This window comes from Gossypium hirsutum, chromosome A05, assembly GCF_007990345.1.
Source record: "Gossypium hirsutum isolate 1008001.06 chromosome A05, Gossypium_hirsutum_v2.1, whole genome shotgun sequence".
NCBI classification, from domain to species: Eukaryota; Viridiplantae; Streptophyta; class Magnoliopsida; order Malvales; family Malvaceae; genus Gossypium; species Gossypium hirsutum.
The window spans coordinates 84667953-84675235 of record NC_053428.1 but is presented as its reverse complement, the minus strand read 5'-3'; the positions used below and the strand labels follow the sequence as shown (position 1 = coordinate 84675235).

Sequence of the window (7283 nt, the reverse complement as noted above, 5' to 3'; positions counted from 1 at the left end):
CTACAATTGCAGCTAATCAAAATCCTGCTCCACGTATTATGTATGACTATGCTAAACCCTCTTTACAGGAACTGAATCAATTATAGTTAGACCTGCTATTGTTGCAAATAATTTTGAATTAAAACCTAACAATATTCAGATGATACAGTAGTTTGCTCAGTTTGATGGTTTGCAGGATGAAGATCCCAACACTCACTTAGCAAATTTCCTGGAATTTTGCGATACATTCAAAATCAATGGCGTTTCTGATGCTGTCATCCGTCTTTGGTTATTTCCCTTCTCACTGAGAAACAAAGCTAAGCAGTGGTTAAACTCGTTACCATGAGGGTCTATCACTACTTGGGAGCAAATGACTGAGAAATTTTTACTAAAATATTTTTCGCCAGCTAAAACGGCTAAATTACGCAATGATATCTCTTCTTTTGTGCAGATGGACTTAAAAACACTTTACGATGCATGGGAGAGATACAAGGATCTATTGAGAAGGTGCCCTCACCATGGGTTACCTCTATGGCTGCAAGTTCAAATGTTCTACAATGGTGTGAATCCCTCAACAAGAAAAATGATTGATGCAGCTGCTGGCGGAACCATCAACAATAAAACACCGGAAGATGCTTATGAATTTATAGAGGAGATGTCACTGAATTACTATCAGTGGCAAGTTATGACGACAAAGCCGACGAAAACAATCGGCGTTTATAACTTCGATTCAGTCACCATGCTCTCTAATCAGGTAGAACTTCTCAATAAGAAGATTGATAGTTTTCTTGGTTCTATGCAGGTACATCCAGTAATGAGGTGTGACTCAAGCGGAGGAGGTGTGCATATAGAATACCAATCCTTCAATCCTACAACTGAAGAAGAACAAGTCAACTATATGGGTAACAATAACTTGTGATCTCAAAATAACCCATACAGTAATACCTATAATGTAGGTTGGAGGAACCACCCAAATTTTTCCTGGGGAGGTCAAGGGAATCAAAAGCCACAAAATCCTCAGGGTTTTCAACAGCCACCTTATCAACAAGAGAAGAAGTAGAACCTTGAAGAGATGCTTCCAAAATTCATCTCGATGTCAGAAACCCGTTTCCAAAATACCGAGACAGCACTTAAGAATCAACAAGCATTCATCCAAAGACTCGAAACTCAGGTAGGCTAGCTATCCAAACTAATCTCCGAGCGACCACAAGGTAGCTTACCAAGTAATACGAAACCTAATCCGAGGGAACACCTCAATGTAATCAGAGCCCAAGATAAGGAAGGATTCATTGCACCTGAGCCAGAATTACAGCAAGACAACGTGATGAACAAAGGTCGAGAAGAGGTAAACGATGATGATCCTAAATAGGTAAGTACGAATTATGAACCTCATATGCCATATCCTAAAGCGATGATGAAAGACAGAACAGAAGAACAATTCGGTAAGTTTGTCAAACTCTTAAAAAAATTACATATTAACTTACCATTTATTAAAGTTCTTTCACAAATGTCCAACTCAGCAAAATTCTTAAAGGAACTTCTGGCTAATAAAAGGAAACTAGACGCTACATCGCATGTGGAACTCAATGCAGTCTGCTCAGCTATTCTGAAGAATAAGCTACCTAACAAATTGAAAGATCCAGGGAGTTTTACAATTTCTTGCTTAATTGGTAGTTTATCTGTGAATAATGCTTTAGCTGATCTAGGGGCAAGTATAAATGTTATGCCATATAAAATGTTTAAACGACTAGGTCTCGGTAAACCCAAACAGACTAGGATGAGCATACAATTGGCTGACAAAATAGTTCAATTTCATAAGGGTATTATTGAAGATGTTCTCGTTAAAATTGATAAATTTATTTACCCAGTAGACTTTGTCGTCTTAGATATGGATGAGGATAACGAGGTACCTTTAATTTTAGGATGACCCTTTTTAGCAACTGCCAGAACCATTATTAATGTAGGCATAGGGGAGTTAACACTTCGTGCAGGTGACGACACAGTAACACTCCAAGCACGAGACTCAGTCAAAACCCCTAAGACTCAGGATAATGCTATAAAACTCGTCGATGATAAAACCAATATTCAAACGGCCTTGTAGGAACCTTCTCAAACCAAGACAACAGAGATAGTGCGCTACTATCATGAAAAGAACAAAGACGTCCATGAAGAACGAAGGCTACGGATAGAGGAGCTAGACGAATGGCGAGAACACAAACCGAGAACACATGATAAACCAAAACCACGCCAAAACAAGCCCGATACCTCTCCTAATCAACTTAAGGTAGGCGATAAAGTCTTACTAGATGCCGTTGATCCTCATATTGTCACTACCACACTGAATGAGGAAATCCCTCTTACAGTACTCAGTATTTTTCCATTCGGTACGGTGGAGGTAAGTCATCCTAAGTTCGGCACTTTTAAGGTAAACAACACCCGATTAAAACCTTGTTTTAAGATTGATAGCAGGAACGAGGTGTATTAACTCCTCAACCCACCATGATAAATCAATGGAGAGGTAAGTCGAGCTTAGACTATAAATAAGCGCTTCTCAGGAGGCAACCCGAGCACTAACATATTTTGATTTCTTTATTTTTAATTAATTTCTAACACTTCAAATCATTAACTTTATCTTTGAATTGCAAAGTCTTTCAGCACACACGGCCAGGCACACGGGCATGCCTGAAGCCATGGCCAAACAGGAGAAGAGACACGGCTGTGAGAGACGGCCGTGTTGAAGTAGGACATGATTTCCCCAAAACACGGGGTGCGATAAATCCCCACGGTCGTGCTACATGGCCGTGGGTGAACTTGATAGGAATAACACGTGCATCGGATAGAAAACCATGGGCATGCCAAAGACAAGGCTCGATTCTATTTTTTTGACACGGGTGTGCGACACGTCCGTGCCATTCAGCCGTGTACAACAATACAGGGGCGTGGTACCATAACACAAGGGCGTAGGAGAAGTGAATAGTGCTAGGCATGGCAGTGCGACATGGCCGTGTGCCACACACGCCCAAGACACACGGGCGTGTGATAGCAGCCAGGTACGACCACATTTGAAAAAATTTGAAAAACACAGGCTACCCTCACAACACACAGGCGTGGCCCTAGGCTGTGTGCCCCTTCCCTATATAAACAAACCACTGTTTATCTTCTTCCTCCTTTCAAAACCCTAGCCGAAATCCACCCTCCCCCAACCTCTACTCTCTATTTCGGCCACCATTCCCTAGATTCTCACTTCCCCAACCCCCAAACCACCCTCAAAGTCACTCCACTTGCATTAATCCCCATTTTCCCCTCCCTATACCCTATATTTTCCCACCACACGTTTTCCTCTCTGCGTCACACGCCCGTGCTCACCATCACACGATCGTGCACCGCCTTACAATAGCCCTTGGTTCACTTTCTTAACCTTGTCTTTCCAATTTGTGTTGTTACATTAGTATTTTTCATGCTTTACATAGATATTGTTACTATTACAAATATGTTTTAGACAAGTTAAGAATTTGCTTTAGAATTTTCTATATTTGACTTATTTAAAACACTAAATAGCATATACTAGTTTTAGGCCAATTGCTTAACTATTGATGTATCTTGGATTCTATCAATGCTCATGTATTTTCAGGTATATTATGTTATCATCAAGGGGCAAGAAGGCCGCGGTCCCATCCTCAAAGAGACGTAGGGGACCAGGTTCTTCATCGGTACGAGCTACAGCTGAAGTTTGGCACCCGTTCCTTGAATTTCCACAAGCTTCGCAGGAGGAGCTATTTCAAATACTAGGCGCATGACCCATCACCACAGGTCGTTGCATTGACTGGGCTACCGTATAGCAAGTCCAGCTCGTTGATGCCATCCATGCCCTCTTGTCTACAGACCCATGGGAACGGTTCTTCGCTATTATCGGGCCCACTTATTTAGAGCTAACCTTAGAATTATGCTCTACTTTTCATTTATAGGTGGTGATGACGAACAATGAGGACCTAGGCACCATTCACTTCTAATTAGGCGGTATAGTTCATGCGATGAGTGTCCCAGAGTTTGGAGTTGCTCTGAGACTTTATACTGATGAGTTTATGGAGGAGGAGGACATGAATGCACTCCCACGCAATATCCACACCTCCCCGTCCTTGTGTTGGAAGACTTTGGCACCACTCTTTTCCACCTACGACCCCAGCCGCTCGAAGGCCTCAGCTCTCCCCCTTTCCCTCCGCTATCTCTATGCCATATTGGCTCGCATATTGACAGGGAGGAGAGAGAGCACCGGTGTCGTCAACACCCACGACGCCTATTATTGATGGTGCATGGCGAACGCACATGTGACTGATTTGGCATACTTCATTGCTTTCGCCATTCGCCATCAGACTGAGCGGCATCGGAAGGGAGTGATCTCCATCGTCCCCTACGTGACGCGCCTTGCTAGACACTTCGACCTCCTCGACACCGTGGCCCAGTCATCCGCGCTTACACTGATCAGTCAGATGTCCCCACAGGGCATCACGACTATGTTACACATGAGGATGATCGAACGCCGACGTGGGACCGATCCTCCTCAGTACCAACTCTCTCATGCCATTGATGAGGAGGATCTTAAGGACATCCCTGATGATATTCTCCCACAGCATGAGGAGCCTTCCATCGCGCCACCTAGGGAACGACCAGTTCATGCGGCTGCTTCATTGGCGCACCTTTCCGACTAACTCGCTCACTTCGAGCAATATTGCACTACACAGTTCGAGATGATTCACAAGCGAGATCAGCGACGGGACCGACAGATGGATGACATGCAGGCCATGATGCAGTAGCTGTGCCAGTACTTCCACATCGACACTTCAGCACCACCACCTGAGGATCCCACCAACGAGGATCATTGAATCCTCTTATTTTTTTTATGTTTATGTTTATTTTTCGTTATAAAGACATATCTATATTAGTAAATTTTATTTTTTCCCATTTTCTGGTCTTTCTAACAAGTAATTCCACTACGCTCTCTTCCACACCAACTCTTAATAAGCTCTTCATGATTCTACAAACTTCCAAGCAAAGCTGCTAGGAATATTTTATGGAATGAGGAAACAAATAGGGAACAATACCTAACGAGTGCCATGTTAAACGACCCAATTTCTTCATCTAGCCAAGAATAGTAGCCGCTACAATTTTCCCCAAACACTCCATCCTCAGAATCAAGCTCCACATCCCTCTAACAATGAGTTTCACCTCTTTCCCTCTTATGATTTTCTTTATGTTGAATAGTCTATCTTTGTACATTGAGGGCAATGTACATCTTAAGTATGGGGGGTAAACATGAAACCTAACTTTTTGCATTATTCTCAAATCCCTGAATTTGGTCTTGTGTTTAAGTGATGTTCTCATAATTCTGATCGAATGAATCTTGATTGATCTATAATTATTATTGATATGTCATGAATTAGACCAAGGGAATTATGCATGATTATTTGATTATAGGACATTAGAGAATCAAGCATGATAAGTTGATAATTTGAGAACTAAAACTTTTAGGCTATTTTCCTGAATTGAGGTATTATCTTGAAATCTTAAGTATATAGGAATGACATCAAAAATCTAAATTTTTGGTGAGATTTTTGATCCTTTTGAGCATATAGCTTTCTTTCTTGCTCACTTCTTTTGTGGTTTGAGTGTGTCAACATTGAACTGTTATTCTAGAACTTGCTTCGATTATACATGTCAAGATCACACATATGATCTGATATACTGAGATGATAAAGGCACTTAGGATTTAACCCACTTATTCCATAAAAAGCCTTCCCACATAATTAAACCCTTAGTGAACCCCCGTTGAGCCTACTAACCCTTTTTCATTGATTAACCCTCTTACTTAATTTAACCCTTTTTATCGAGATTGAATTTAATATCGTTACCTCACTATGTTCACCATTTTTTGTTACTGAATCATGAAGTATAATTTCTGTATTGTATTAACTTGATTTTTTCTTTAAAAAAAATGTGTGTGTAATTCTCAGCAAGCTAAAGTTGTCATGAACTCATGTAAAATAGTTCTAGCTATTTGTTTGTGATTCAGTGATTAAGTTTTTGATAATGGGGTAACATATTGAAATTATCTCGATTCTAACCCCTGTTCTTCAACCTGTATCCATACCTGTAACCTAAACCCCATTACAACCATGCAAAGACCTTTGGATTAGTGTATCATATCATTTACAAGTGGTAGAGATTTGATTTTCAAGCAAGCCTATGGTTAATCTTGACCCTTAAACACTTTGGGTGATTTGAGTGAATCTTTAGTGAGGATGTCATCTCTTGTGTATTTAGGACTAAAGTTAATTACTTAAAGGAAGGAGCTTACCTATAATTTTATTATCGAGATATCCGATTTAGATTGTTTGAGGCTTTTAATGCCCCAATAGTTAAATTCTCAATGTATAAATTTCCGTGGAATAGTTTGTAACATTATCAATAATGATTATGTGATTGAAAAGAATGAATTCTAGCAGCAAGTGAGAATTTTGCTTGAGGACAAGCAAATGCTTAAGTGTGAGGGTATTTGATAAACGCCAAATTATACATATTTTTACCCCAAATACTTAGCATATTTATGGATGTTTACTATTAGATTTGTGGATTTTGGTGCTCTTAATCCGGTTATTTCATGTTTTGTACTCAGGAGAGCACCAAGGGTCAAAAGGAGCCACAAACGAGCTAAAAAGGGACAAAATAGACCAAATCGATAAGACCACATGGCCTAAGCCTTGCCACACGGGCAGCTCACATGCCCGTGCCTTTCGAGGGTGTCGACCAAGGTTTACACGACTCATACGGCCTGGCTATTGAGCCTATACGGTCATGGCAATTTAAGGGATCGAACATGGCCTGGCAACCACGTCAGACGACCGTGGCACACAGGCGTGTCCCTTTTTCAAGGAGTTGTATTTTACACTGAAAAAGGATACTTAGAGGGGATAAAACCCCTTAGATACCTAAGGGGGATAAAACCTATGATGGATCTTGTTATTATTATCTGAACTGTATGATAAATACTTAATTTGTTCTTAATTATGTGTTCTTAATGCTTGAGTTAATATTATGGGTATTAATTCATGATTTGATGTGCTTATGCAGAAGAGGAATAGACCCTGCCTAAGAGTAGATTTGGCATAATTAAGCGGAGTTAATCGGGCGTCTAAAAATAGGGTTACGAGATTTTGCCGGATTATGGTGAAACCTAATATGGGAGTCCATAGATCGAGCTAATGCAACCCTAGAGTGTTAATTAGAGAAAAGTTTCGGTTATTCAATCT

General features: G+C 40.7%; 1 non-coding gene across 1 annotated transcript; it reads right to left on the bottom strand.

Moving 5' to 3' along the window:
• Positions 1-397: 397 nt before the first annotated feature.
• LOC121230076 (small nucleolar RNA R71) lies at positions 398-504 on the bottom strand. Its single transcript, XR_005928028.1, has one exon. It is a non-coding gene; the product is annotated as a small nucleolar RNA R71 (small nucleolar RNA).
• Between the last annotated feature and the right edge of the window lie 6779 nt (positions 505-7283).